Source organism: Anser brachyrhynchus (genome assembly GCF_964034855.1).
Source record: "Anser brachyrhynchus genome assembly, chromosome: 5".
NCBI classification, from domain to species: domain Eukaryota; kingdom Metazoa; phylum Chordata; class Aves; order Anseriformes; family Anatidae; genus Anser; species Anser brachyrhynchus.
Genome location: NC_137699.1, coordinates 12,900,770 through 12,922,969, shown reverse-complemented (window position 1 = coordinate 12,922,969; position 22,200 = coordinate 12,900,770). Strand labels below are relative to the sequence as shown.

The 22,200-nt window shown below is 38.3% G+C and overlaps 1 long non-coding RNA gene across 2 annotated transcripts; it reads right to left on the bottom strand.

Moving 5' to 3' along the window:
* Positions 1 to 354: 354 nt before the first annotated feature.
* On the bottom strand, positions 355 to 19,405 carry LOC308195347. Of its 2 annotated transcripts, none has more exons than XR_013951420.1 (4): positions 11,309 to 19,405; positions 9,010 to 9,112; positions 8,016 to 8,185; positions 355 to 1,971 (listed from the first exon to the last, which is right to left on the bottom strand). It is a non-coding gene; the product is annotated as an uncharacterized lncRNA (long non-coding RNA). The 2 variants fall into 2 exon arrangements; XR_013951421.1 differs by lacking the exon at positions 11,309 to 19,405 and adding an exon at positions 9,581 to 10,885.
* Positions 19,406 to 22,200: the final 2,795 nt, after the last annotated feature.

The following is a 22,200-nucleotide window of genomic DNA, read 5'->3' as shown; positions in this document are numbered from 1 at the left end:
CCCAAGGATGAAGACTCCACAGGCTCTCTGGCCTACCTGTTTCATCTCTCATCTTCCTACTGGGTACCACTGAGAAGAGCGTGGCTCCATTGTCTTTACATCTTCCCATCAGGTATTTATACATATTAATAAGATCCCCCCACACCTTCTCTTCAGCATAACCAGGCCCAGCTCCCTCAGCCTCAACTTGGGTGACCTTTATTATCTTAGTGACCCTTTGCAGCACTCTTTTCTGTCTGCATCTTTCTTGTGTTGGAGCACCCAGAACTGGATGTAGCACTCCAGATGCACCTCACCATAAACTGTAAGTTTATTGTTTATTGTGAGAACTTCTTAAAATTATTTTTTAAGTGCAAAACGTACTGTTTTCAGCTGTGTTTTACTTCAGATTTGAATTTGTTTGGAGATAAAACTAGAATGAGAAATTCAGGCAGAATACATTTAAGGAAACTGCTCCTACTGTGAGGATAGAAGCATGAAAAGCTGTACAAGAGGGGAAATGTTTTATAAACACCGTTTGTGTGTAAAGCTTATCCGGTAGAAAAAAAATCGAATTTAAGAAGACATGCAGAATATTTTCCAAATTTTAATGATAAACTGTTGTTATAATATGCAGAGTTTTACACTTGAGAAGAAAGCTACAAAAGAAGAATGGTATCTTTAAATAGTTAAATACAATTTTGATACATTTCAGCTTAAAAACAATTTGAAAACACTTGAAATTAAGTAAGGAGGAAGCTCATTTTTATGTGGAAGAATCTATCTTACTTGTACGGTACTACCTCACAAAGTGAAAGATGTCCTTCATGGGCGACAAGGGACAGACAGGGCCAGAACAGTTTGCAGTTAGGAGAATAAGCCCATATCTTTGTATCAGAGACTTGTAGCACTGATCCTTGTGCAATGCTTTGTGCTGACTCCATTCTACAGGTGAATTCACTGTGGCTGTTGCAGAAGACTAAATAATTTGTGGGTTTATTTCCTGTCATTCTCACTAGCTCTGTTCTTTGAGCCAATATAGATCTGCTAGCTTATTTTGAGCTGTTTCTGATGTGACAGCACAAGGACCGTTTTTATTCTGTTCCGTGGGTATTGATATAGCCATTGAAAACTCTGTAATAAGAGCATATTAGTCCCACTAATAACTGATCCCAATTTAGTCACTGTGCTGTTACAATTATGATGATCAAATTGACAATTTAAACTTGTGATTAATGTTGTGGATCACTACTAATGATAACCTTTTCCACTAATGACTAAAATTATTTTCTTCCATTTGGAAAAGTTCTATCAATCAACTACAGATACAGAACCTGTCATAGTTGTCAGTAGTGGTTTTCAAGAACAAGTCAAAAGAAACTGCATGTCCTGTCAACTCCCAGCATTTAGTTTAGCTATAACACTTCTCCATCTCTTGCATTTCCTCCAGAATAGCACATTGTGTAGCAGCTCAAGTGATTGTATGCTTTAGCAAACATTTATAATCCACCCAGGGAATTATATACAGCTGGATCACGTTTAATTGCCCTAGCCAAAATGTCTATTTGTAAGTGTGGGAAATTCACCCAAAAAATGGCTTGGCAAATATATTTGTTTCAGAATTTTTAACCGAGTTTGTCCTAGTGAACCTATGGGCAGTATGGTTCTACAGTGAAAAACTCAGTGTTAGTATCAATAAATACAAGATGAGAATGTAGAGTGAAATTACCTGAGGTGAGATTGGATCAAAACCAAAGTTAGTGCAGGTTATTGGATAAATGAAAGATCAGGAGCACAGTCATGCTTCATGATGGCAGCTCTGCAGCAACGGTGTCATGTACACAGTCATCGCCTCCAACCACAGTACGTCTGGCTTATGGGTGATAGCTGTTGACTTCTCTTCCCAGGCACTGACTCCTGCTTCATTTTTTGTTTCTGGGTTTGTTTGTTTGTTGTTGTTTTTCCAGTGACTAAGCATCTAATTTGAATGAACTGTGGGAGAAAAGAGGATTGAAGGTAAAGTAGTGCTTTTTATTATTCAGGTTGTCACTAATTGCTGTTTTCAGTTCAGAACATTTAAATGAAATATTCACACAATCAGGCCAGTTGTAATTCAATCAGAAACCCATCCAACTACCCTGAGGAATCCCATCAGGGCTCCTTATGCAGCAAGAAAGAATTTTAATTAGAAATTTGAAACAAGCTTTTCCCCCAGTTTTGCCAGGAACAAAATGGGCTGGTGCTTAGTGCCTCCATATGAGGAATTAAAGCCTTTGCGAAAATCAGCATTTAAAGAAACAACTAGAATTTCAGATTGTGATAAATGAGTCTATATTTGCACTTTCTAGTAAGTCTCAGTGAAGAAACTGAACATATTGCAAACACATTGCTAAGTGCAAACTACCGCTTAGGCTGTAAGTGTCTGTATTTTAAGAAGTTCTTTCCTATACTAAAAAATGATGAATTGTTGCATTGTACACAAAGGTATCTTTGAAAATATACCTAATAAAAAGGAGGAGTTAGCAATTTGAATGGAAAATGACTATTAAGGCATTTTAAATGGATCCCATGGTAGTAGCCCTGTGTCAGAAGAATTCCTGTAAGAAGCTTGCTCCAGCCCCAGGGAAACAGGATAAGCACCAAGGCCCAATTCCCAGCATTCAGAAACTACAATCCCTGAACCAGTCACTAAATTTTGCGGGAGTATGAGTTAACACTAATAAAACTGGGGAAGGATGGCAGGGGGAAGTCTGTATTTAATTGCTGTAAAGTCAGTCTTGCTTTCTACTCTTTCTTTAGGAACTGTGATAGACGGAAACTTCCTAAATGAAAACAGTTCTGATACTTGTGCAGCATTTGGCATCTATTGTAAATGTGAGTACAGTACAGGGGTTGACCCTGTTTGCTTTGCAACAGCAACTAGTAACACACTCCTAAGCCAGGGCAACACAGTTGCTAGAAGGTAGATGAGTAGCAAGATGTGGTGGTTTGTTTTTGTTTTATTTTTCAGGGGGCGCAGGAGTGTTGTCTTAACAGTTTAAACAGGGCTTCTGAGGGAAGTGAATGATCGTCTTCACCTTAGACTGCTCTCACTTTTGCCTCCTGACATTTATGTCATGACTCAACTTCCTTCTGTTAATCTCTTCATTAAAAACTCCTAGCAAAGAATATAGAGCAGAACACAGAAGTATTTCCCTCACCTTAAAATATAATAGCTTAAAGTTGATACTTGCAAGACCACTACCCAGATCACTTCATCACGTTTTTTTCCTAGCTTTGCTGCCTTGGAGACCTAGTGCTTTGTAGCCTATTTCACTTGCATTTAATTAGAGTGACAAACACAACAGGATGCCATTTTGGAGAGTTCCCCAGGGCATTTGCTCAAGGCCACTCAGTTTGTCAGTGAGGTACAGCACTTGCACCCCACTGTTTTAATTGCCAGAATAGACAATTGCTCGAGACCGTCCAGAATGGCAGGGGGTAGAGAAAATACAGAAATGTGAAAAAGGAGTGGGAAATACAGAGTGTTATCTATCCAAACTCCTTCCCGTACCTAGCTGTAGGCCATCCTACCACATCAGAGTGCATGTGGATATGCTATCCACTTTATCGGAGGGATCTGATCCCCTTTATCTCCCCTTTTTTTTTCCCTTTTTTTTTTTTTTTAAATCTCCCCTTACCTCAGCTGGTAAACCTACCTAAAGAAATCTGTACAAAACAGACAGGATCCTTAACTCATGTGAACTGGGAGTGTCTCTATTGACTAGACTTGCACCATCCACTAATTATCTGTCCTAAACAGAAATACCTTGATGTTCTAGCCATGCCCATAATACAAGTCTCTTCCTCCATGCTCTTAATTTAAGCATATGAAATCAAGCTTCTACTTTGAACATTTTACTTCTGATATTCAGTATCTTTAGACCTCAGCTAGGGATAAGATGAGCCTGATTATATGCAGGGTGAGTCTGAAAACAGAGCTAAAGCCGAAGAGGCATTTCTATTATTTGCTTCAGCATAAGAGCTTGATGTTAATTTTTTCTGTTGTTTTTTTTTTTTTCCCTCCCCATGCATTGTAAGCCTTGCTGGCATACATGCACTCACTTAATGAAAGTCAGCAGCAATCCTTTGAGTAAAACCATGAGTTACAGTATTTAAGGCATTCATCTTGTTTCCATGTTCAGAAACAAGACTTCCTATTATAGCTAGGTAATTGTTATAAGTTCTATATGTTACATAAAACATTTTTTTTTTTTGACAAGAAGTATTCTAGTTTTACAAGGATTGTACAGTTTGGTTTTACACAGAAACAATATTAACTAGAAAGTTAATTTCTTGACAGGGGAAAGTAATCTATTTGTATGGCAGCCACATCTATTAATAGAATAAATTTTCCTTCAGGGCCATTTCACTGATTTTACAACCAGTTTCACATTTCATTCAAGTTCTTTGGAGCATGATATCTCGGAGTAGAGAAAATGAGTCCCTAGCACCTTAGTTACTGCCTATTTCACAGAAGTTACTGCAAAATGTTTAGCAAGTTGTAGTTAAAAAATGTTCTCCCTATTTCAAAAGACTTAAGAACTCATTTAAACTGTAGTTAAATTGTAACAGTCTTTATAGCACTCTGAACTAGAGTAGGTGTCCCAGTTCAGTATGCAGAGAAGAATATCAGTCCGTAATCACTATTATACTCTAAAGGTTGGTTTTAATTAACAAGAGCAAAGTGATTTTAATGAAAAGGGGAAAGTTTATTTAAACAAAAGCTATTAATCTAAAAAGGGTTTAGATATGATATTTCCAAGGGAGTTCTTAAAAATTCTTCAGGAAATAATGAGAGAAGAACAAAAGGTTGAGGGTTTAAAGAAATCTTCTACTGAAATTTAGCACTCAGATGAAGAAAGTAAATTGTGGTCTTGGAAGGAGAAGTTCTTTACCTGTTCTGCCTTGGATAGGGCCTCTTGCTGTTTTGTCTATCAAAAATGTCAGTTTCTTGCAGGGGCTCTCTAGATTATGTCAATTTAATTATCACAGTCTATCACAATGGTCAGTCCCTGTTAATTATGCCGCTGAGTTTTAGGAATAAATAATGCTTACAAAGAATCCCTGACTAAGAGAAATTAAGTACTTAGCCAAAACAACAAAAATTGATATTCGGTTAACTAAAACTAGACTTTTTTTCATATACATGTTTTTTAAATCTGCAATACAATATAGTAATACATTGTTTTTTGTGTGTAACTACCATAGGTATTGGATAACTCTTCTTTCCCTCCTTAGATATCAGTGGCTTTCCATTGCTACAGAAGGGGTAGATGCAATGCCTCGCCTGTGTATGAAGCTATAGCCTATAACTGCAAAACAGACAAACGTTATTGCCACTTTTGGATCACTGCTTATCTTCTGATAATATGGTCAGGTAAGTGTTTTCTTTATATGTAGAGAAAGAACACTTTAAAGTCTCTACACTAATCCTGGACTGGACATTAGTTGCAGTAGCAAAAACACTTTCTAGGCTGAATATGAAATGTTCTCTCTTGTCTGCTTAAGAAACCTTAACCTACTCCCCGGTTGTCAGTTCATACTTCCCTCAATAAATGTGAAGTAATTATAGTGATATGCCTAGAGATTATTATGCAGTTTTCTTTGACAGCTGGGAGCAGCTGCACTATAAGCAGAGAAAGAAAGTAAGTGAAGAATCAAGGCTGTCTAGCTAGACCAATGCACATCATGTGTTCCCTGGAGAAACTAATTTCTCCTGCTATTTCCCATTGCATGGCTTACCCAGCATGTCTCAAGCCACATCTAATTATCATTTCTACCTTTCATTTAGACCAAAGAGGCACTATTATATTGGACAAAGCATGCATCCTATTTCTGCATTGATAGCATTACTTCTCCCCTTCTGAGCTTTTACCAAATCTGTTTCTTCAGCTGTATCTCACCTGACTCACAGCTTGGTATGTGAATGCATGTTTCTAGCTCACTAAAGTGGCTTCCAGTGCTTCTGATGCTTTCTTATGACACTTGCAGAATACATTTATTATTTATGTTTCTATTATTTTTTTGCTACCTTCTCTTTTCTATGCTCTTTCTCCTGTCACCTGTTTGGAGACAAAGTAGGCATCAAAACTTGGTCTCTTATCCATTTCTCTCAGCACCATGCCATTGAAGTGCGACTTGCATAGATGTAGACAAATATAGATGTATAGATTTACAAAATGTGGGACACAGACCTTGAACTCACTCTGAAGCATAATGCAAAATTTCTTTTTCCTACTATACTCTCTACCTGTTAAACCTATTTGCCTTTGCTAAACAGTATACCTGAGCTTTTGAAGATACTTGCTTGAGAACTAGCTAATGTAGAGGACAGTATGAAAGACTAGGACAGCTTTGGTATTTGGAGAGCTGAAAAAGACAACAAAACACCATAGTTGTGTAGTGCTTCTTTACAGAACTTGTGTTATTTGCTATGAGCGCAATATATAGGTTAGAGAGGACAGACAGCTCTTTGCCTGTCCACTGCTTTGAATCATTCTTTCACACTACCTGGTTCACCTTTCATCATTCTGAATTTGGAGTGGACAAATCTGAGACACCTCACATAAAAGACAGGCATGCAAAGCTCTGCCATTATTTTTGAAAATGAATGACTATTATTCTTTTCCTTTTGAATTCCAGAAGTGCCTTCAATATCACGTTTTAGTTGTAACTGGGAGAAAAGCCAATGAGGAAGACCAGGAAGAGACTGGAATTAAAATAATTTTATGATTCCAAGGAGCCACAAGCCTTTTAAGGATTCTGCTCTGACTTACTAGGGGAGGCAGATCCATAATGTATATAAAAAAAAAAAAAGAGGCAGATCTATCCACACTGAAATCTCTATTTTCTCCCTATTTCAATGTCTTCTAAAAAATTTAAAGGAAGTAGGCCTGTGGATGACGCAACTTTCAGGACCAAGCCTCCTTTTCCTAAAGCCAGTCTAGCATTTCCCAAAGGGTTAAAGAAACCTTGCCTTTTTGAGAAATTAGGAGTTTCACCAATTAATCTCTTAAACATTTAGCTATAAAAGAAGAGATCTCTGGATTCCCCTAGGTACTCCAAAGGACTGGAAGCAAGGACGAAGGATTCAGGATGTAAAAGTAAGTATATGAAGCTGCATCTTCCATATCTAGTGTATGATTTCAGAGTCAGCTCTTTTCTCTTTAGACTTTTGTCAAGTCTTCATTGATTTTGATACCAAATAATTCTTTTAACAATGGCAATTGATGCCATATATACCAGGAGACATCTCTATCTTAGACAAAACCATTCTTAATTAAGGCTCCTACATCCAAAGTCACCTTGTGCAATTTCAGTTTCTTAAGCTGAATGTCTCGTCTATACTATGCCCTGTAGCATTCACTGAATTCATGAAGAGAGGCGGACACCTCTAGGGCTGAGCCACTTGCTTCAGGAGAGGTTATCAATTAATTCTGTACAGTCTCAGAACACTCTGCATATATGGTAAGTGGCATAGCTGTACTCCCAAATGCTAGATGCTTACCTATATTAAGTTGGTATCAACGACAAACAGTTTTAGGTACAGAAGTACTCCATGCCCACACAAAATCTCAAGAAAAGGTAAGTATCATTACTGAATTCTAGCAAAATTTTAATACAGTCTGATTAGCACACTGTTACTGAATTGTTAGAATGTTTTGTTCTAAGGAAAGTAAAGATCATGCAGGCCAGTTTCTTAGGTATGACAGCTTTAGCTTAGATACTCACTTTTTTGTTGCTTATTAAATCATAACAACTTCCTGTACTCTTTGGTAGCCACACAAGCAACATCTAAGGTTTGTTTTTGCTGCTTACTGTATTGACAAGTTACATGGATTGTGTTTCTATTCTTTCAGTACTATTCTGATGTGGTCTTTCCTTAAAATACTCTCTGAGATAGTAACTCTGTCTTGCCAGGCATGGAGGAGTGCAAAATATTCACTGCTGTGTGAAATTTTAGACAATTCTGTAGATGTGTACTTTTCACTTACCTTCATAGATCAAGGAGTGTTTTGAAGTGATCTAGCTGATGACGAGTAGCAGTTTCAACACCAGTCAGAAGGAAGCTGTTTCAGCAGTGATGGCTACTTGCTCTCCAGCTGTTGCTATTGTTCAAATGACGATTGTGTTCGGTTGGATGGTGCCTGCTGACCTCTAACCCCTTGAAAGGAAGAGAAGTGAAGGCATAGAAGGTAGGGTAAGTAGACTTGTTTCTTAGATGGATACATATCCCCACCCATGCCTGAAAAGGTTAAAATAACATAAGATAGAAAAGTTATTTAAGAGAAGAAAGTGGAGGCCCATGCTTGTTTTGGCAGTCCCTAGCTAAAACCAAACTGGCTAACTGAAGCATGGGACAGATACAAATAATACATCAGCCTTCTAAACTGTGGAAAACAACTTGTTCTTTCCCCAGTCCAAAGGGCTGCCCCTTCAGTTGCCATATTTTAAAACAAGATAGAGTGAATCGAGAAAAGGTAAGGAGTCCTGTATTTGGTGGGTGCTATAGGACTACAGAGTATTTACAGGCTCCCACTTTTTCCTACACACATATAACACAATGGACTCTCTGTGGCTATTGAGGAGCAAGTTATAGAAAACTTTTTGGGGGTGGTGGTGTGGAGTCAGAGATTGTGTTAAGCAAAAGTTGGGCAGGATTTATTCACTTTCACCATTCAGACTATTCAGTCTCTATTGACATCTATACATAAAAACAGAAGTTACGGTATTAATTTTGTTCTTGAATTATGATTAGGTTATACAGGCACATCTTCATAATTCAAACACCCAAGGAAAGATCTAGTCTTGGCCATCTGCTCTCAAGAGTCTTAAACATTTTAATAACAAGTGACAGGAAATATAGCCAGCAGAAAAAGTTTATGGAATAGAAAACAGTACAATGTCTAAAGTGAACATAGTATATTAGGGTACATTTCCCTAAACCCAGGCATAAGTAGGACATGAAAAGTTACAAAAGTTCTTTACCTGATATCGTGCTTTCCTCTTCTGTCCTGTAAAACTGTAAGTGGGCCTGTTCAGTTGTAGTTCCACAAGAACGAACCGTCTTTATTTTCTCTTCTTGTAGCTGCTAGGTATATACAAAGTATATACAAAAAGTCATTTCCAGTTGTTATAATTGCCAACGGCATTGTCTTATGAACTGATAACTCATTTATTTAAACATTACTTCCAACTGGAGTAGCTTAGAACTTACATCCTTTTTTTGTGTGTGTTTACGGTTACTGACTTAGTGATGCTGGTTAACCAATGAGGTAAATGGCATTCATGAGTACATACAACCAATCAATTTTCTGTATCAGTCAATAAGTACAGTGACATGCAGGAAAAGGTGGGAAAGGCAGTGCTGAAACAGAAGTCTCTTCAAGGAGGACAAAAAAATAATCTGTGGAGTTCTTACTTTACAATTCATCCTCATACTCAGATTTTCAGTCCTTTCGTATTTAACTGTCAGGATTTTTCTAAGGACTCCTGTTATAAACCACTTTCCTCTGCAGTATCACAGTTTCAAGCCCATGGCTTTTATTCACATGCCTACCATTTTTCAAGAAAACTTCCAGTCCTTAATGGAGCCTACTTGAATGTATTTACTATAATTTGATCTGACATACACATCTTACAAGATGAGGATGGACCTGTTGGAAAATGATATAGCTGTTAAGTGATCTTTAGTCTTGAAGAGACATGTTTTTAGCTGTGAGTACAACATTCTATGATTTTATCAGTCAAATGGGAAAAGTACAAAGAATGAAGAACTAAATGTGACTTCAGATCTTTGTATGTATAAATCTAAAAAGTAAGCTGAATGCAACCTAAAGAGAAGGCTAACTCTTGTTCTACTTATTTTAGAGTATAGAAACCAATTCAAAAAGTAAGTACACTTTTGCCTATGTTTCTACAGTAAGACCAAGCTAGAGCTCACTGTAGAAGCTTTTTTACTGCACAGAGGGACACATCTTGGATATGAATTTTTCCCAACACAATATACTCAGAGCCTAATCCATTTCCCCTCTTTGGGCTCTGTCTCAATTTATTAGCAGTGTTCCTTGTGACTGGAATGAGCAAGTCTTGAGCCAAATGGCTGTCCTAAAACCCTAATTATCTTCAAATTTGGGCCAAAGTCCTTATTGGTCTACGTATTAAAAACAAACAAAAACAACCAAAACATCAAGATTTAGGGAAACTCATTCCTTTTTTCAGCTGATAACACTTGCTAAGACTAGTACTTCGTATTTTTTTCCCCTCAAAAGCTTGATTGTTAGATATAAGTAAATTTGCTAGACATTCGACGTTATTTCCATCTTCCACAGTATTAGGAAGTTGCGTCTGCTGCCATAGTTTGCTGTACTAGAAACAGAGTCAATTACAGAAGGAAATTAGAAGTTGACACAAAGGTCAGAGAGTAGGTGAACAAGGGAAGAGAAGTTCTGAAATTACACAGCTCTTGCAATTAAGGTCTGATAGTCCTTCTTTTATGGGTCATGGGAGCTGTGGCAGTTTTGATAAATGTTTTAACTTTTATAACAGATCTATCAAGGATAGCAATAGCAGAGGGAAAAGTTCTCTTTACAAAAATCACTTACAAGAAAGGAGTTAGAAAGTTCCTTCAGCTTCCTTAACCTCATTGAATCTGGGTAATTCAACTGCCACTCTCAGCCTCAAAGTTCTTATTCTAGGAACACTTCTAATATTTGCCAAACCACTGGCAAATCTATATAGTGTCACTTTTGACAGAAGAGTTAAAGTTTCAAATTACAGCACGAGTAACTCCTGATTTAGGATGCAAAACTCACGAAATAACACATCACACTAGATTTAATGAAAATCAAACCCCACAGAAATTCTAAGCGAACCTCATATACCAGATCCTCACCTTTCAGTGGTGTGCTGTATAAAACACCCCCTATGCTCTGGATTTTGGTTCTGTTAAGAAACTGATAATAATAAAGTTAATAGCATCCTTATACTACTAAGTTGGTCGTAATACTCTTGTGCATAGTCTTAATTTGGGTTTATATTGCTACTGAAAGGAATTGGTCACTTCACCGTAGAAGGAACTATACTTTTCCATTATTACAAAGCTCCTGACTGAAACAGAACTGAATGACTGTTCTTTCTGAAAGACAGAAAGAAGTGGGTGGGGAGCAAAGATTACAGTTAAATGCTGACTGAAAAATAAAAATAAATCCCACAATCAAAAAAAAACCTTCCTTTCCCTTTTAGCTAAACAGAATAATCTGTGCACTTTTACAATAGCTATACTTACTTTTGTGGATTCAGTGTGTGGAAGCTTGCCTCTTTAAAGCACTAGACAAAACTATAATGCAGCAGAATCTAGGGCTGCATTAGGCGTGAATCATTTTCGTAATAAAAAGGTTAAAAAAAAAAAAGGAAAGTCTGTCAAGCCCTGATAAAACATGGAACATATTTCAAGACTAAGGAAAAGATCTTGACTAAGGTGACAGAGAAGGCACGCAGCATGCTGCAGTAGTATATTTGCAATCTACGTGGTACCTCTTTTTATTGTTAAGCATCACAAGGCAGAGTCAGAGAGAAAAACATATTATTAAATGAATTAAGGTCACTGAACTTATAAACTCATACACCAGGACAACCTAAATACAGTAATATTTTTCCAAGAGTCCTTGAGACTGATCATTTAAATTCTGAAATTTGTTTCAAGTCCTTCTCATCCTAGGTGTAAGATTGAGAGGTTTTTTTGTATGTTCACCTATAAATGGCACTCTACTGTGAAGCAGAAGACCCGAGCTGATTAAGCCTGAGTGCCCTAATTTCTTGAAGCAAAGGGTGAGTACTGCTTTTTTCCCCTCATGCCATCCATAGTGCTCTGGGTGAACACTAGAAGAAACAGTAAGGCAGAGTGCTCAGCTTTCAAGAGCAGTTGCCATCTTAAACACCAATGCACAGAACAGCTAAAAAGCACTTCACAGCTCATTCCAAAGTTCAGTTGTCAAGTCTGTGGAGACTCTTCCTGCTTATCCTAGCTTCTTTTTGTTTTTCCTTCTTTGACAGAACACACAATATCTAAAAGCTTTCTTTCTCTCCTCATCAGTCTAGCATGTCTCTCCCTAGAGCCCTTTCTCCTCAGGAAGATGGCAGCAACTTGCAAAAGCCTTCAGACACACCAGGGAGGGGGGGAGATAAAAACGTACCCTGTGCGTGATAAAGCCAGGGGCAGGAAGAGGGCACTCACTGTCAGTGGAGCCTGCACGGTGTCCCAATAAGTTCAAACAGGAGAAACAAGAAACAAGCCTTGATATTTTTCAGAGTTGCAGCTTTTAATACCTCCAGAAGCCTCAGCAAACACCTCTGAGCAGGAAGCAGAGCAGAGTTGGTATTTGCTGTAAAAGTTAAATTGAGCTCCAGGGGACAGATGAGAATTAGTCCAAAAAAAGCATTCTTGACCGAAAGTGTTAGCTAAAACCACAAAAGTCAAGGTGGGATATTTGTTGCAGGACTGCTGTACCCCCAAACACACATGCACACCTGCAGAGATATCTGAATCTTGGCTGTGGCATCTCAATCACCAAACTTGTCAATAAAAAACTGAAAGAGCATTAATTGTATACCATTATTTCTATTCTAAGATTACTGTGAGTCAATAAGCAGCAAGTATTTTCTGCAGTTCCCTGGCATCTACTTTGACACTGTTCAACCAGTGATTAAATACACTGATCCTCATTTCTCTAAGCGTTAATTCTGCAAACTAGTCTGCAGCCAGGAGAAGTGAGCATTTAAATAAAAAGCAGCTGGCCTGTTATGATGGACACATACTCAGAACCAGGCACAGTGTGTATATAGTTCTGAGCACTGGACACCTCTACCCCTCTTTCCTCCTTAATCATGTTTAACTAACTCTGAGGTATGACCATCTTCTTTCTAACATGAAAGCCCTGATCCTCTGCACTTGGAACTGGTTAAATAGTGTTGATTCCTTTGCTGGCCCAGGACCAGAGCCACTTCTCATCCCAACTGACTACAGACTAGCACGTTTTGTCAGCTCTGTAATTTCAATTAAGATTTATAGATATTAATGACAATAGGGATAGGATAGGGAAAAAAAGTATTCAGATTACTATGGGAGCCTCTTAACCAAGCTCTAAATATACCCAGGCTCACATAAAAGCATTTAATTTACTGAGTAAATGAATTCTCACATAGCTGGTCCTAAATTCTAATTCAACAAAAGTTGCTCTTGGGTCCAGAGTGGCAGTACTGGAAACACGTTATTCTCTCTACATTCTGCAGTGGTGGGAAGCCTGCTGAGGTCTCTCCAAAGTACTTTGACATACCAGGAATCAGGCGTCTTTGTTCAGAGGTACTGGCTGTCCTCCAATCTCAGGTGGGAGTGGGTATATATTTTGCTTAAAAAATTTGAAATTTTAATGATAAAAAAATATGCACTTCATCATGATTACTGTACAGTAGCAATAAAACTTTCTGTAATACAAAAGAAGACTTCTGTTTCTATGTTAAATGAAACAAGCCAGAAAAGAAAAAGCCATATAAAGCAACAACATTTTGTTCTCTGGTTAAAAACAACATCATTTTGCATTCAAGTATTCGTAATGTGGAAAAGCAGCAGAACAGACAAGTGCATATGAGACAACTAATATTTGATTAATACTGTAACTCCAAATGAAGGAAACAATAAAAAGGATCAAATTATTCTCAATGGATCAGGAGCCAGGAAAAATAAGGCACAACCACAGTTTTTATGAATACTGACAGAAACCCATGACTTGTACGTTTTGAAGTATTCATAGCTATGACAAATCTGTGACATGAGGCCTACACCCACTAACTGTTATGGAACTCATTCCACAGTATAAACAAAACAGCAAATAAAAGCACACATCCAACTGAACAGAAAGAATGTAAGGAGATCAGTATACGTACTTGGGACTGACATGTAGCATGTCACAAGCACATACGCAGACCAAGACACTGTGGTCACTGAGCAAGTTTTACATTAAAAAAAAGAAGATATATGGATTAAAGTATAAGGAATGCGAGCACTATAGCAACCATGTTCTGCAGTAGAAGAAGAATAAAACAGGAAGGGTGTTACAGATCCAAATGCACCTTGGCCCCTGTTAGTCTGCCTCAAGCACAACCATGAGGCAACAGCCACAGCTTTTGTACCTCCCCTGCCTGCTGCATTTATCAACCATGTTAAGACCTGGCCACCAAGCTTACATACACACCGCTTTCTATACCTCTTTCTGTGAGGACCCATAATGTTAACTAAGCAAAAATTCTGCCTTCATTAAAGACGAAATTTATCCAATTAAACAGGAGATTCTTAAATTCTGGATGGTAGCTTAGCACAAAGGACCTTTTTACAAAATTTCTTACAAAAGCTCGGTCTCTAATGATAAGTTGAATAAGACCAAATACGGGTTGAGTAAGCCAGACAGACACTTGCTGTTCCTATATTTCTTTATCAGCTTCAATTTGCTCACAACCTCTCTGCTCCCCTTCCCATTTTGGTCAGCATTTTTTTTCTTCTCCCCATTTAGAAATGATGCAGAGCAACTAGAGTCAGGAAAGGCTGCTCCTAATCAATACTTCTCCTGTTGTTTTCCAGAGGTTTTCTATGTGCTTCCTGATGGTTTTCTACTTAAACTACTGTCAGCAAAGTAGATAACCCACAAGGGAAACGCAAACATGTCTCTTTCAGTGCATATAGCTTCTTTTCTTTGTAGTGGTCAAAGGCTATAGATGGTAACATACAAAACCTACTGGCAGTAGGACAGAAAGTAGAATATTCAGAAGCAAATGTACATTTACACATTACATTAAAATTGTTAAGCATACAAAAATACTTTTTCCAATAATGTTGTTAGAACAGATCCACCTAGTTACACCAGGTTGGGGAGTGAGATTTTTACTTAGCCAAGCTTAACAAAACTGCATTCTCTCAGTTGAGGCTGTTAAAAGAACAGCTAAATGGATTTTGGCACATAGAGTTTTATGAACAGGGGCTCTTTGCAATCGCATTTAGTGGACATCAGGGGTTATGAATGCTACTGGTATGGTACTGACTACCAGAGACGTTTCGATAGAAACTGTATCAGGTACTTGAATGATTCTTTGTAGCCAAGGGACTGCAGGAAAACTCCCATTACTGAAAGAAGCAACAACAACAAGCAACTATTAAAGAGAACGAGCATAATATGCAATTATTGATAACAAAAATAATGGCAAGGATTATCAAAATCTAGAAACATTTACAAACAAAAACAATACCAAAATATAATTCACTGTGATGCTTTATGACATCCAAAAAGCTGTAAGTTAAATGAGGAAAACTTTAGCCTGTTCCCCTAGCAAGTCTTGGTCAGCTGCTAGCTCTCTAGAGGTTATATGCATCTGTAAACAGATACAATATTGAAAACTCAAAGAAAGCAAATAACCTGTTCACATACTGCATTCCTTGCCAGAAAATTAGTTTTTGCGACAACTGGCAGATAAAAGCTTTATGCAGGAGTGAACAAGACTGTACAAAAAGACTTCAGAAAAAATAAAGGAGTAGCACAAATACTTCAGCACTAAAATCTGAAATGGTGTAACCCAGAGAAAAGGCTAGTCTTCAAACATGATGCAACACAGGCAGGAGTGGAAATAGTATTAGTGCAATCACAGTGGCTGCTAGTGTCTACTACCTGCGTTACACAGGATATGGAGATAAAATTATTAATCAAGAGTGAAAATCTGCACAAATTGAAAAAAGACCGTGTAGCAGTACTGTTTAGGTTAAACATTTAACCAGAAATTTCCGGCTGAATAAAAAATAAAGAGCAAATCATTAGAAAATATGATGAAAACAAACAAAGAAAACCCAACGACACTCTGTGTAGACGTTCCAAAGTACATGAAATGGATGCTGTTGCGCAGAGAGTGCCAATACTGTTCAAGCAAAAACATTATTGGCAAGCTATTATCTGCTATACCTGCTCAAGCTTTTGGTTTATCTAGCTCAGTACTCTGTAGCTGACAAAAAGAAGGAAGGTAAAATAAAAATCTTAGTGACCAGATACAAGGTTATCTGTCCTCGATGCAAAGCTCAGCCTACTCCCTAAAATAAAAAAAACAGTTTTCGACTCACTACATGGTCTCTCACTGGTTTGTAATTACCAATGAGAGCAGTAGAAACTTAAGTATTAATCAGTCTTCTGCCTTCCCCCTACTTCTCTACTCCAAAGTACAGTATTTTAATTACAACACTAGTGTTAAAATGCCCAACTCAATGGGCTATAAAGGTTTCTTTCCTGAACTGGTATTTTTTATTTAGGCTCCTACAAGAAATAGTAATAGAAGTCACAGTAATAGTCGCAGATCATAGTATCATCCAACAAACACAAGGCTCAAAAAAGACATCTCTATCATCACAGTTGTCTAAGCTCCACTTCTGTATGAATCTGAAAATATCATCAGCATCCTCCACATGAATCATCTAAGGGCTGTACCTGCAAACATTTATCCATTTTGACCACAATCTACATACAACAAACAGTAGTTTCTTTCTTCTTGCCCATAAAAATGCCCCGAATAGCATCATACCCTCAAACAACACTCTGGCTACACCATTAACTCTCAGAAGTACATTATAATAGAATATTTATATATAATTCACCATACAAAGATAGACAACAGAAGATCAGTTAAAGTTATTAATGGAGTCTTGTCTATATTTTGTCCAGTTTTCGACAGTTTGTCCAATAATCTATTCAGTGTTGTTCAATTCAGTTTTTAACCTAAATTAGATCTGAACAGCAAACATCTGTATTTTATAAGAATATTTTTAGAATTTTTAGCATCATAAACCTTTTTTTTTTGGGGGGGAGGTTACACAGGTGTTTGGGTTTTTTTTGAAGGATTAAAGAATTGAAATGTATGACACATACTTTCATGTCATTTCGACTTTGATCTTGAGGATAAACTTCTGCTGAGATGCTCCTGCTATCTGTCCTTACTTATTGTCCCCTATCAAAGCGACAGAAGCCTAACTTTTGTAAATAGAAGTGATGGATACTCCCTCCTGTGAACTACTGGACAATTTTACTGTAAGAGAAACTGCAATTCATCAAGGAGTTGAAGGACTTCTATCTGATCTTATGAAATTGAAAAACCTCTTTTCAAAGGCTTGAATCAGCAAAATGGGGAAAGAACAAAGGAGTGTAAAGACAGAGACAGTAATTACCAAAAGAGTAATTAAAATAGACCAGAAACTGCTTGAAGCAAACATGGATACAATGGTCAGAACAGGTCCATTAGGGCAGATTCATTCTAATAACAGTTAACAAATTAATGTTCTTTGCAGGAGAGAGGGAGCCTGGGAGAAAAGCTCAGCACTGGCATGAAAAAGTACACTGAACCTCTGATTTATGAGCATGAAGACAGTTGCAGATAAGTCCCAGCATCAAACCTAACTATAATCAGGTCCTTAGTCCCAAGGAAGCACAGTTGGTCCTAGGACCATTTAGTAACTGGCACTCACTTGACTCACAACAGAATTATTTAATAAACCACCACAGTTACTTCAGGTCACAGATTCCTGTACAAACTGGGCATGCAGGCTCTGTCCTGTTACCCCAAACATCCACAACCTCCAAATATTCATATAGGTTTGTACATAGCACCATTTCACTCTGGTGATCAATGTCAGAATTTCCAGTTGTGTCATTTGGCTGCATAAAATTCCTGCCTCAAATGAAAGGAAAAAATCAAAATGAAATAGTGAATGAATGAATAAAAGTTAGAGGTCCCACAGGATTTACACGAAGTAGCTTTGCTGAAAAAATTCTCTTTCCTGGCTGCATGTTGCCTGTACGCTGCGCTCTCAGAACAGATTTTACTGGCAGCGTATAGAGACGTGTATATGAGCATATGCAGCATATATTGAGACAGTGCCTATTTCAGGCCTTCGGGAAAAAGAGATGCTACAGGAAAATAAAAATAGAAATTCCAGAAGTCTTAGTTCACAATGCTCTATGAGAGGTGCATCTCATACTCTGTTTATGCCTCAGCTTTCCCCATCAAGAAAATAAAACAAAAAAACCTATAGCCTGTTATCAACCTTGCAAAATAAGGAATAAATCCACTAATGTTTCCAAGGTGAAGAGATTCTATGAGGGCACAGGCTTAGCCACAGATGCATTTTCTTTATGTGATGACTATTAGGCTTATTGATTTTAGTACAGAAAGAGGCTACCCCTGGCTTTTTATTCTGATACCAATTCAGAGCCAATACAGCTAAGGGAAGTAGACTGAAGTGAATTCTGTTTGACCCTTCATCAACACAGGCACTTGCTTTCAGGCAGTGGAGTGACACTGGTATACTGCTGGTGTTGCTTTTACTAGAGGGAAAAAAGTTTCTTTTCAGAAGCCTTATTTAGTTCCTTCTAAATCTCTAGAGCATTAATGGTTTTTTGTTTGGTTGGTTTGCTTTGCTTTTTTGTTGTTGTTGTCGTTTGTTTGTTTTACCCAGAAGAGCCATTGAAATTTAACACTGGACAACCTGTGGGGTTACCTCAGCCAACTAAATATACCAGAATTACCAATCACCGTTTCTGCTTTAAGGTTGTAACAGATACGTGGTGGTGAAGGTACGGGATAAAAAATGATCATAAAGGAAAAAACAACAAAACACAACAAAAAACACCACACCTGTTCAACAAATGTAGATTTAGCTTTAAAGGGTCTAAATCTAGGGCAGTATGCCTTTGTAACACGCAAAAGCCAGAGAAAAAGTTCAGCTTGAACATTCAAAGAAACAGCAGGAGAAGGAACCTTCTTTTACTTCTAAACTGATCACATTTCTTTGAGAAATAGCAGGTATGGAAACTTAAAAGTCCTTCTATTTTCTTTTCAGAGCACAGCCAAACTTTAAAGTCTCATCCAGAGGACTATACACAAAAAAATACAAAGCAGCCTGGGCTGGCAAATCAACCCATTTTGCTTCTGTGCGATTCTTCTGTGACCATGCCAGTGGCCTCTTGCCTGCACAGGTTGCCAAGGGATGTTTAAGGTAGCCCCACAACAGCAGCAGCTGCTGCCACCTTCATTTGCAGCCCCATCCTGAGCACAAGCAGAAGCAAGTCACAGTCCTGCCTCTTCACATAATCGCACCCTGTCAGAGGGAGCAAGCGGCGGGGAGAAAGAGGTGTGTAGGAAAAGAGGGAGAAAGGAAGAGAGAAACCCCATAAAGCCACACATACCTTCCCCAACACCTTGTGCCTCCTCCTCATCACCATGCAGACCAGGTCCGTACGGACCTCCTGTCCTCATCCAGCTTTCCTCCCTTGCCCAGGCCCCGTACCCACCTCAAACCCCACTGAGCGCCCCCAGCCTCTCCTCCAGCCAGTCTCAGCAGCCCACTCCCCAGCTGCCCTTGGGACAGCAAACTTGAGCATTGCTTGCTGAGAAGCCCTGTGCTGACCCTGGCCCCATCCTCTATGGATTTCTTTAAAAATTAAATACGTATTTCTTTAGCTTCAGATCTCTTTAGGTTGGGGAACAGCTTTGGAAGGTGATGAATTTTTAAAGAAGGTTAGAGAATCGAGGGATCATTTTTAGATAGAGCTGCAACATATTTTTCTCTAAGTTTTCTATTTTGCTGCATAATAATTGTAACAGTTGCTTTTACAGCTACAAACTCATTGACACAGTAAGTAGAAAGAATGAATCTCTGGAAGAGAATAATATTAAAAATTAGATACATTACATTAGTGCAAGTTTACAAAACTTTCTCTCCCCACTGTGTTTATTTGAAAGGATGAAAAGAAGATACAGAGAAGATACAGAGAAACCTGCATTTTGAATATGGGGCAGCAGAAGCAGCCCCTAGAATTCAGTTGTCTGCCTACAGTGCTGTCAAGGCAGACTATCCCCTTGGGGAGGGGTTGGAGGGTGGAGAGCTAAGTGGGAAAGCTTTGACACTGTTTAAGCACTGTTCAGCAATAAGTAAAGCATTGGTGTTTGATTAACACTGCTTTGGTCACAAATCCAAAACACGGGCACCATACAGACTGCTGTGAAGAAGAATAGTCCAGTACAGATACCTTGTACCATCATCTCTTCTCAGGAAGTGGGGAATGCAGAAACCTCAGCATAGTTTCAGCTAGGAGTCAGACAGCCAGGTGTGGAAGAAAGTTAGCTAGGAAAGCATCATGCATGAACTTGATCATATGTAGACTCCTGTAGAACATAAGGAAGGTGAAGATCTTTCTACCTCACTGCATCTCAATTCACCCTAATATAAACAAGTGTGATCTGAACTACCTATTGCCCACCCCCCAGAAAACAAACTGACTAGTTACTGGCAATATGAGAGTCTGTTGAACACGTTTGAATAAATACACAGCACACACGCTGATGCCCATATCAAGGACACAGAGATGAATGGAAGGGTTCACTTTGCTGTTACACACAGAAGTGGTCATGACTGTCACAGTTTATTTGAATATCAGCCTTTTGCAGAAGGAGTTTTTGCACAGAGGTTATCAAGGTAGCATAAGAAGGTCACACATACTTCACCAATTGCACAAAGAACCTGATTACTAACAGGAAGCATGAAACCAGTAAAGACAGAAAGGCTCTAAAGAACTGAGAAACATTAAGGATGTCAGAAGGTTGCTTATACCAAAACCTCTTAGAAATACACATCGAAGAGTACAGGCTCTCCTCTTGTTCAAACAATTATTCTCAATAGCAATGACACCAGAGCCTCATGGAGGATAACTTTAACGACAAGGCACAGGAAAGTAAGTGCATGCAGTCCAGTAAATACTGAACAGAAAAGCTAGGAAAAGAGCAGCCCAGAAGATGTGAAAGAAGAAATAAAACTAACTCTAAAGACAATATAAAGCAGGGAAAGGCATTCTGCAGGTGGCTGTTATTCACAAACAGAAATGACGAAGGTATTTCTGTATAACGTACATTTTGGAAGAATGGAAACCAGTCATCTCAACTCTGTTTTAACAGTTCCTTCTTTCCTTGAATGCAGTCTCCTGCTTCATCTAATGGAAGTACAGCTCAGTGCTATATCCTACAGATTTTAGTGTATATCACCGCCAATGTCAAAGAGCATCAGTGATTCTTTGCAGGGCCGTGGAATCTCCAAGTCCAAATATCTGCAGATATGTCAAGACGCCTGTAAAGGTGCTGTAAAGGCCAGCATCCAATTATACATTCGTGAAAACTGATATACAAAGGTTTCCACATGGATCACCAAAATTCAGAGTTGCGGCACATACCACGCTAAACGATCTATTTAAATAATTTTTAAAATATTCATGATATAAAGGTAAATCAAACAAGTTGACAGTATTGTAATCTTAGAATAAATAAGTCACTTTTTATCTCTGTGTGGAAAAATATAGCTAATTCTCACAAACGTCTGCCCAAATCTCATCAACAGGGACTATATACGCACATTAATGACACTATAAACTCGCTTTTCAGTGGCAAGTGCTGGAAGCCACGAGTACACACCTGGCTGGCTACATCGCAACCTGGGCCAATGGAAAGTTTGGTTCCCCTGGCTCAGGGAGGTCTGAACGTTACTGTCACAATCCTATACACGGCCACAGCAGGGCTTCCCCAGAAGCTTGAGGAACACTGTCAAGGTCCAGAAATTCAGAGGTTTTCCTCTGGTCCTTTTTTTGCAGGGTGAGGGACAAATGGGAAGGGAGGGAGAGATTACGCTACTCTTGTTTTTCATGTTGTACCATATTTACTTAAATCTAAAACCTTAGGGCACTTTACTTAGTTTGCCATAGCTCTGCAAGACCAAAAGGATGATTCTTGGAAAAACTTGAAGTAAGATCAGGGATCGAATTATAAACCCTTTGAGTAAAGATCTGGAAGAGTCTGCAAAATGCCATACATCTCTGTAACACTGTTGTAATAATAATAAAGCCTGTGCTCAGAGGAGGAAAAGAAAGTATGAGCTATCTTTCTAAACCAGCTGATCTCCCAGTCTCAAACAAGGTTAGGTAAGGATACAGGTTTTAGAAAACAAATGAACAAAAAAACAAAACAAAACAAAAAACAAACTAGTAAATGTCACAGCGATATTTGCTGTAAGAGTCGTGTAAATGTTATTTATTGTGCCAAATGCATTTCCAAAAC